This window comes from Chenopodium album, chromosome 1 (assembly GCF_948465745.1).
Source record: "Chenopodium album chromosome 1, dcCheAlbu1.1, whole genome shotgun sequence".
In the NCBI taxonomy this organism is placed as follows: Eukaryota; Viridiplantae; Streptophyta; class Magnoliopsida; order Caryophyllales; family Amaranthaceae; genus Chenopodium; species Chenopodium album.
In genome coordinates, this window is record NC_137834.1 from 87642740 (window position 1) to 87651489 (window position 8750).

At 32.3% G+C, this 8750-nt stretch overlaps 1 long non-coding RNA gene across 1 annotated transcript; it reads left to right on the forward strand.

Annotated features, from left to right (window-relative positions):
• Positions 1–588: 588 nt before the first annotated feature.
• LOC145561100 (uncharacterized) lies at positions 589–7684 on the forward strand. Its single transcript, XR_014093685.1, has 3 exons — positions 589–686; positions 1132–1230; positions 3260–7684. It is a non-coding gene; the product is annotated as an uncharacterized LOC145561100 (long non-coding RNA).
• The last annotated feature ends 1066 nt before the right edge of the window (positions 7685–8750 follow it).

The window sequence follows — 8750 nt, forward strand, 5'->3', positions numbered from 1 at the left end:
AGAGTGGCTGGCTGGGATGATTATTTTTTGTTTAATAAATAGGAAATTTTTTGTAGAACTACCCTAAAGAAAGGGTCATTTGTGAACAACTATTCACTTTTTTTTATTTGTTTAGAACTACCCGCAAATTTGGAAAAGTTTAGGTAGCACTACCCACTAACGTTAAACTTTTTCGTCCAATTAAATACTTCACTTTTTTTTTTTTTTTTTTTTTTTTTTTTGATGAACCATTATACTTCACAATTAAAATGTAAACCATTTAGTGGTTGTCACGTGGTATTCTTAGCCATTTGGATATTTGGTGACATTTTTGTAAAAATAAAAAGTATAAGGTGAATTTAAAAGGGTGTATGAATATATAAAATAAATAAACAATTTATTCCTTGTACATGATAAAAAAAAAATAATTTAATTTTTTTTAAAATAAAATGTTAAAATAGATAAGTAAGGTGTGAATTAATTTGAAACGGAGCTAAATATGGTGTGTCCGATCCGAGTGTGTGATCCATTCGACATATCAAAGTGTAATGGGCTATAATAAAAGGTAGCACGCCCAAGCAAAATGAAAATCAACTTTGCCTTTGGCGCTGCGTTTCATGTCGACGAACTTCTTTCGCGGCAATTACAAAATCAAATTCCTAGGGTTTCCTTCACAATCAGAATTCGGCAGAAATTCGAGTGCAAAGGTTAGGGTTTCATAATTAATCGATGAATTGATGATTATTTACTTGTAAATTTTGCAGTAATTGATGCAATTGATTGGATTTCAGTCGAATCGAATTTTAATTTTCGGATAAACTTGTCGTTTATGATGAATGTGGTGTTTTTGATTCGCACAATTTTGATTTTAGAGTATAAATATGAAATGAAAGGAGTGTAATGTTCTACTCCGTATTATGATTCTTGATTTTACCGATTGAGATAAGCTAGGGTTTATTTTAATTTAATTTCCTTACTATTTGGTTGAGCCTGTTTCTATTTTTAATTTCAAGTATAATTAAAGGATAAAGATTAAAGCACCTTTCTAATACAATTATCTTATACTAGAAGAATTGAGTCTAATGTCTTATTTTTGATATGCATATCATGTTTTTGATCTTGTGAAAGTAACTTTTTAATTTTTAATTGCAGAATAATAAATTATTCTGTGTTATCTAATCCACGTATACAATTAGCGAAGTGTACAACTAGGATTCAGCAAATCTCCTGTGCTTTAGTGGAGCTGCGTAGGTGAGATGACTTTGATCCTCCGTTATCCATAGTTTACGATAATTAACTAACACGACGAAAATCTTATTACTATATCAGTAAACAGTTCAGGGAGCCAACAGATGCACTATTTCAGTATTTTTTAACTGATGTGGATATATTTGGGAGAATAATAACAAGTCGAATAAATTTGAAATAAGTTTGCAGCAGTCCAATAAATTTAGCTTGGACAGTCTTATCTTTTTATGTGTATTGCTGTGAAAGTTTGCTGAAGCTAAATTGCTTAAACCTAATTATAGTAGCTCTCGTTGTCTCAGACATACCATTGCCTCCACTGATATGGCCATGAACAATACTGAAAATATAATGTACTGTTTCGTGCATTTTGCTCTATTCCACCTTGTTGCAGTATTACTTGTATTAGCCAATGGGCTGTTTTTCTTGTACACAAGTTGGTGCATGATCTAAAGTCTTTGGAGGGTTAAGTAGATAAACTGAATTCTATAATATACTGGTCCATGTGTTTTGTTCTGTTCCTAAGTCAATGAAGAAATTTATTTTAGGACATAAGAAGAAATTACAAACAGATTAACAGAATAAATTCTGCATCTTTCAGAGTCGAAGTGGAAGTTTATTTTGGGATGGATGGGGCAGCATACATGAACCTAAAGCATACAGATAATTTAAAAATAAAAAAAAATGGTTTTCTTAGTGGTTCTTGCTTCTATTACTGAAAAGAAGGAAATATCATGCAATTTTATGATACTGTTCTGGATTCTATTTCTTTTTTCTTTCTTTTAATTTGGAATAATTAAACATAAAGATTGAGGATTTGAGGGGAAATCTTGTCTTTTTAGAAAAGTATTATATTGGCTTGTTATCAACAGTATGCCTTAAAAAAATTCTTAGTCCTACCGGCCAATCTTCTGACTGCGTAAAAATTATATGTTAACTATGAAGCAAGATATATACTCGTATCTTAAACGAAGTATATATTGCTGCTTTATTGATTAATAATATATCAAATAAAACTGATATACTTTTTCTTCCTTGGACTACCCTTCAGTAAAAGTTACAAAGATTTAACCATCATCTATCCCTTAAGGATCAATCTAAACTGGTAAACTTATGTTGTCTTGCAGCAGCAGACTCCTATATAGACATGCTTTTTAGCAACAAAATATGAACAGTGAATAAAGACTTTAACTCCAATTATTTGCATGACTTTATATCGCTTTCTCTATGAAGGTGAAGCTAATGGCATCCTTCAACCGGATTGCAGAACCTTCATCTACTACTTCTGTTTATAAGTCAGCCTGTACATAAACCTCTATCAATCCAGACACATCAATCTTTTTTTTGACAGTAGAATAGTCATGAAATGTTAGGTTGGCTCATGTTCATGAATTAATTTGTTTTCATAGATTCAGATAAATCAACCATACAAAGAAATAGAAATATTGGCACAACACTTTCTCACCAGTTGTCTTAAAATTTCTTGTGGTAGATGTTAAAATTCATCAAACAGACTTGCACGTGCTTCACTATTAAGAAGAAATTTTAAAAATCTTTGTCACAAATCCTCATTAGAATTGTTATTATTGCAGAAAAATAATGATCTAGGAAATTCTAAATTGGAGGTTCTAACATCTTACAATTCAAAATTTCAAAGAAGCATTCCTTTCGCTTATGTTAACACATATAAGTACATGATGTTTTTTCTATCCTTGAAATCCTTCAAACTTCAAAGTGCAGAAAAAGCAAAGTAATAAATTAGTGAGTGTTATCCACACCACATAGTATTAAATTATTTGACTAGGATTAGGCCTATCTATAAAGGACTATAGGAATAATCCTCCCTTATCCGTAGTTTAAAATTTTGAACTAGCTAAACAATTTGATTTAAAATATGATTAACAGAAATGACATTGTAATATGCATCTGATAATTAATGAATTGAACTGTGGAATCTTTGCTGAATTTGTTTCTGTCACTTAATGCTGGTTCCACAAATATATGAAGAGACATTTTGACACCAAGCTCATTGCAGGAACCAACAAGTACTGATGAACAGATACAGAGCAATGAATTTGAAGTAAATAGTTCGCAGTCCAACGAATTTTCTATATGACGGACCTCTGGTCTCTGGACAAGTTGCTGAATTCTGATAATGGTGATCATATTGACTGATTGTACATGAAAATGCTTTCTATGTGAAGATAGGAAGAACATTTGGCACTAATTAACAGAGTCAGAGAGACCCTTTCATGAGTTTCATCCAACTCCTACCTTGTGATTTTATGGAGGTACGCCATTAAATCTCTTTGAAACCAAAGTATGGACTAGTCTTTCTTGAATATGACTTGGAGATATACTAGATGGTTCATTAACTGATAGTGTCGAATTTCTTCAAGTAATTACAATAATTCATGATTGAAGGAATCCATACAATACTGTTCTGAGTTATTCAGTTTTGTGCCTAAGTTAGGGTCAGATTTTTTCAAGTTGGAGAAAGAGAAAGTTTCACTTATATAAATCTAATTTAAAAAACAAAATATCAGCAGGAACTGTCAAACTCTTGATGATGAAAATGTGAAAATGATCTGTCTAGAAATGTTTCTTTCATCTGTTGCTGCAGATATGAAATATGAAATGATAGATTCTGCTAATAATAAGTTAATGATTCAATTTAATTTCTTTTCTTTTCTTCTAGACTTAAAAGACTTAATCTAGAAGTGTCGCTGAAGATAATTATACTGGCCTGTAATCAACATCATACCTCAAAAAAAGGCACAATCATTATGATAAAATCCGTAGATGATTAAGATTATTCAGTTATTTCACCACTAAAAAAGGCATTGCATAATTGCATTGCTTGGCTGATTGGAAATACCTCATGGAGACTTAGCATATATGTAATCCAAGTGGACCATTCTTGAACTGAAAGCACATAGAATAAACCACCCTCCATCTTTATAGGATTCATCTTAATCTGAATAGCTTATAGTAATACAAAATGCAGTATTAGAACCCTATAAAAGGCAAGCTTCCTAACATATCATTATAAAAGGCAAGTGTACAATAGAGCATCTAAACTTCAATTCAAAGAATTGTTTAACTTGAATACACTTCCATTATGAAGGTCAAGCTGATCCCATCATTCTACCGAACTCCAAAACCTTCATCAACTACTTCGGTTTGTTACCTTGTCAATCAGGACAGAAAACCTTTATCAATCCAAACACTTTCGTATCTTGTCCCTGACAGCAAAAATGATTCTATCAATCATTTGGACAGCTATTTTGGTGCTGTTGCTGATGAATCAGTTGACATGAAGGCCTCAAGCTACATTTCTTCAGTTAAAGCACGCTTTAGGCATGAACTCACTTATTCAGATTGAGTATACATTTAGGGCCAGAGTTTTGATATGTTCTTTCATACTGTGTCCGAGTCATTATGCTATACCTTGTATACAAATTGAGGTTATGGTAATAACTAGTTGTCTTTGTTACTCATTTTGAACCATTATTTGGATATAGGTGCTTATAAAGGGTCCTTTGGTAAAAGACAATTATATATATAAATACATACAGTTATTTATTTGTGTAAAAAATGCTTTTATTACAAATTAATCTTTTTAAATTCAAAACTGTTATATACCTGTGTGCAACTCTATCAAATCCTCATAGTGAGGAACCACAAAAGGTGGAAAGTTGGCTATATAACTATTATCCAAATTTATATAAATACATTCAGGCATTTATTTTATGTAAAAGCTTCTTTTACCACAACTTGATCCTTTTTTAATACGAACCTGTAACATACCTGTGTACAACTCTATCAACTAATCATAGTTTGAAACCACAAAAGGCGGAAAGTTGGCTATAAAACTATCCAAATAATCCAATTAAAGTTAATTCTTGAGGCATAAACCAATGAGGATGTAAAAAGTATGTTCGTATTAATGGCATAACAGATGCTGTAAGACAATCTTGCCTTGAAAGTTAAGGATTCCTTCTGATTGCATCTGTATTTTTTCCTCTTGGTAAGGTTGTTGATTATTCATGAATTCCAATCTGTTCTTCCTTAGCAGCATCTGGTTCTACACTTCAATTATTGCAAGTTCCCTTAAGGTCTAATAAGTAACTTGTAATGGAAGTCCAAAAGTTCGAGTGAGCCACCAAAATTCTTTTTCCAGCATATTCCATCTTAATTGTTAATTTTAATACTTCGTATTGAACTTTTTTTCATTTCTGAAATATACATATGATGGATCACAAGTGTTAAAATCTTGAAATACAACTGGTACAGACCCCATCAAAATCTTTCTTATCTTGAACTTTATTTTGAATTATTTTCCCAATTAAGCTTTCTGACATTATTCTGCATCCTTGAGCCACGAAAGGATCATGTCATGATGATACTGATGATGAGACTCCGGTCTTATGAAACTTACTTAGGCATCCTTTAGTTTACCAGGGATCTTTTGGTACAAAGGTCATGTGCATGAACAATCTGACTCAGTTAACTTTTGATCCACTTGTGAATTGTTCTTATTTCTTCATGATGACCCAAAGAGAATGGTTTTTGAGTCGGTTGTTTGCTTTAGAAAGGCAAACACCTTAAAATTCATCACCAATAACAAAATGAATCTTAAAATTCATCACCAATAACAAAATGAATTTCCTTATCTTCAAAAGTCCACAAATTTTATTCGTTAACATCATCTTTCTCTGGTTAGTTGCTATAAGAGTACGTCTAAAGTCAAACCACTTTGTTAGAATATCATCGTTTTCCTTAAACACTATTTCCTTCCCGGCCTCTCACCATAATCTTCTCCTCCTCAATCCCCTGTCTGCCTTTTAACCTCTAAATAAAGTGATAAAAGGTTCTTTGTAATAAAGCTTATTGGTCCATAAGTCCATTGCAAAATATACCAATACTACAAAATCCTATAAATCAAAATATACTATTCCCTCCATGGCTCCATCCTTAGTTCATCCCATGAGAGGTTTAAAGCTTAGGGTGAGCCACTTTCTCATGTAGTCGTGGATATGCCTTCTATGTGTGCCAACATAAAATATTCCAACTCTCTGCCTCTAATTTAGTCAGCTTCTAAAATCAGAGGAGTTTTTGTCCCACTTAACATATTCTAGTGACTTTACAATTGGACATATGCAGAGAGGTTCTTCAAAAAAATTATCTTACTTACCACCTTTTGTCACCAATATCAGATTTTTAATTTGGTTTTACCATAGGGAATAGATTTTCTGTACTGATCCTGATTTACAGGAACCTACAAAGTTGGACAACATTAAGACTTTTTAATTCCTTCTATCCCAGAGCTCCTAAGTACACGTGTAACAAGTGCACGATAATGCTAACAAGAAAAACATCCTATCTTTACTTGATTTGATTCCATTTCCCTTACCTTGATTAAAAATATGGTTAAAGATATGAATTAAACAATTAACTATAGAAAAGGGACTAGATTATGGAGGAGCTGAACTAGGATTGCTTCATTATCACCCTGATGGCGAATAAAAGCAAGTGTTCAGGTATGTTCTCTTTACACTAGCTAGTGTTTTTTCAGAATTATAAATAATTAGTACACGCGGATTAACCATTGTTTAGAAGGAATTATTAAGTGATTCGGTTAGATATTTTTTTTCACTTTTGTATGATTTGCATACTAGATTCTCCATTTCTCCTAATTGTTTAAACACTAAAGTTCTGTAAACAGATAAACTTTGATCAATTTAAAATCATTTAACCACCCTGAACATTAACCTACCCAATTGAGTTGAACCGTCATTTTCATACCTGAAGGAATATATTTCATTTTTATCTTTATAATAACTTTATGGACCACTAAAAGATGCACCAAAAACTCACTACTTAAGGCCCCCTTCAGTTAGTGAAGAAGCCAACCACACAAAGGTAAACACATCAGTATACACTACACACACACAACAAAAATAGCAGAGATGGGAGTGGTTAGGACATCCTTCTTCAGAGCAGCAGAACCTTCATCGACTCTCAGATATGTGAGGCCGAATCAGACTTTTCCAACTGCCGCGTTGGTGGACTATGTTGTCAACCATGATGCCAAACCTCAGATGGCACGAAAAGTTTCGTTCATCACAGGGGACAGTTATAACTCTTACAAGCCAAATTCAGTCGAGGAGTCCAGTAACTACTTTGGAGCTCCTGCTGATGATTGTGTTGATTTTAAGGCTGCTAACTACATCCTCCAAAGGAAACTCAGCCTTCAATATGATTCTGATTAACAGCCGAGCTCTTACTATGAATGTAGAGCTTGAAAGTTGTCTTAATTCTCTGCTTTCTGGCTTTATAGTCTATGACTTTGTTTTTAGGAGTTGGAAACTTGGAAGCACTATGTAAGTTTTCTTAATGAAACTAGCATCATGTGTAACAAAACCATAAACATATATAAATCTTCTGTTCTCTTGTACTTCCTTATATCTTGTCCTCTGATCCTGCTAGGTATCGAGCTTAGATTAAGTTATACTTCGTAGTATATATTCTTTGGTTTTTCCAGAAGCAACTGTTTTGTATGCTTAAATCATAGATGTCCACCGTAGCAAAGTTTAAGAACATTTGGATGGTTCCATAAAGAAATCACTGTGTAAGAACAGTCACAAATGAACATGGTAATTTTTTGTTCATGGTAATTTTTACTATGACTATAAACCAAATGTCACTCTATGACCTTGAAGAAAATACGCCTACATAGTTTTTTTCTGGTCACTCCTACATGATTAAGATCCCGTCAAATTTTATTTTTTTAAAAATAAAAGTAAAAAAAGAAATGGGCTTATATCGGCGATAAACTAGGGTAGTGAATAAAATTGGGACATCTACAGGTCCAATAAGAGACTGGTCTTATATAATCAAAGCCCATCTATGGATTTACGACTCCTTTGTTAAAATCAGAAGACGTGGAAATTACAATGTTATATACAACACTTGAATACTTGATTTCATTGTTCAATCAAATACGGATTAGAAAATTTTCCACTTTGGTATCCTGGGGTTTGACTTAATTTCTCTTCATTACCCTATGCTAACGGATTTTCAATTTTGGGGATTGAAGAACATTCCATGGTAAAAAAAAAGCTTACATAAATCTTGAACACAAATTATTTTATGTTTAAAGTTTAAGCCTAAAATCCAAAATAATTATTCATACGATGATTAAGAAAATCAGTAGAATTATTGTATACGAAGTATATGTTATATACCTAACTCAAAATTATTGATCAAATTGTAAAATCCTTATGAGTTAACATTAAATACCAATCAAGTGTTCAATCTAGACATTAGCAAGAAGAAACCATTAATTACAATTATAGCCCAAAACTAGTCTGGAAATTTAGCCATATGCATGTGTAAGATATTATCCCTCAATCGATTATGCGATTATTGCAAATATTAGCAGATTTAGCTATACGTAAATTAACAATAATGTAATAGTCTCTCAAGGATTTTCTTTAGGAGTTATGCAAGCATAAAATTGT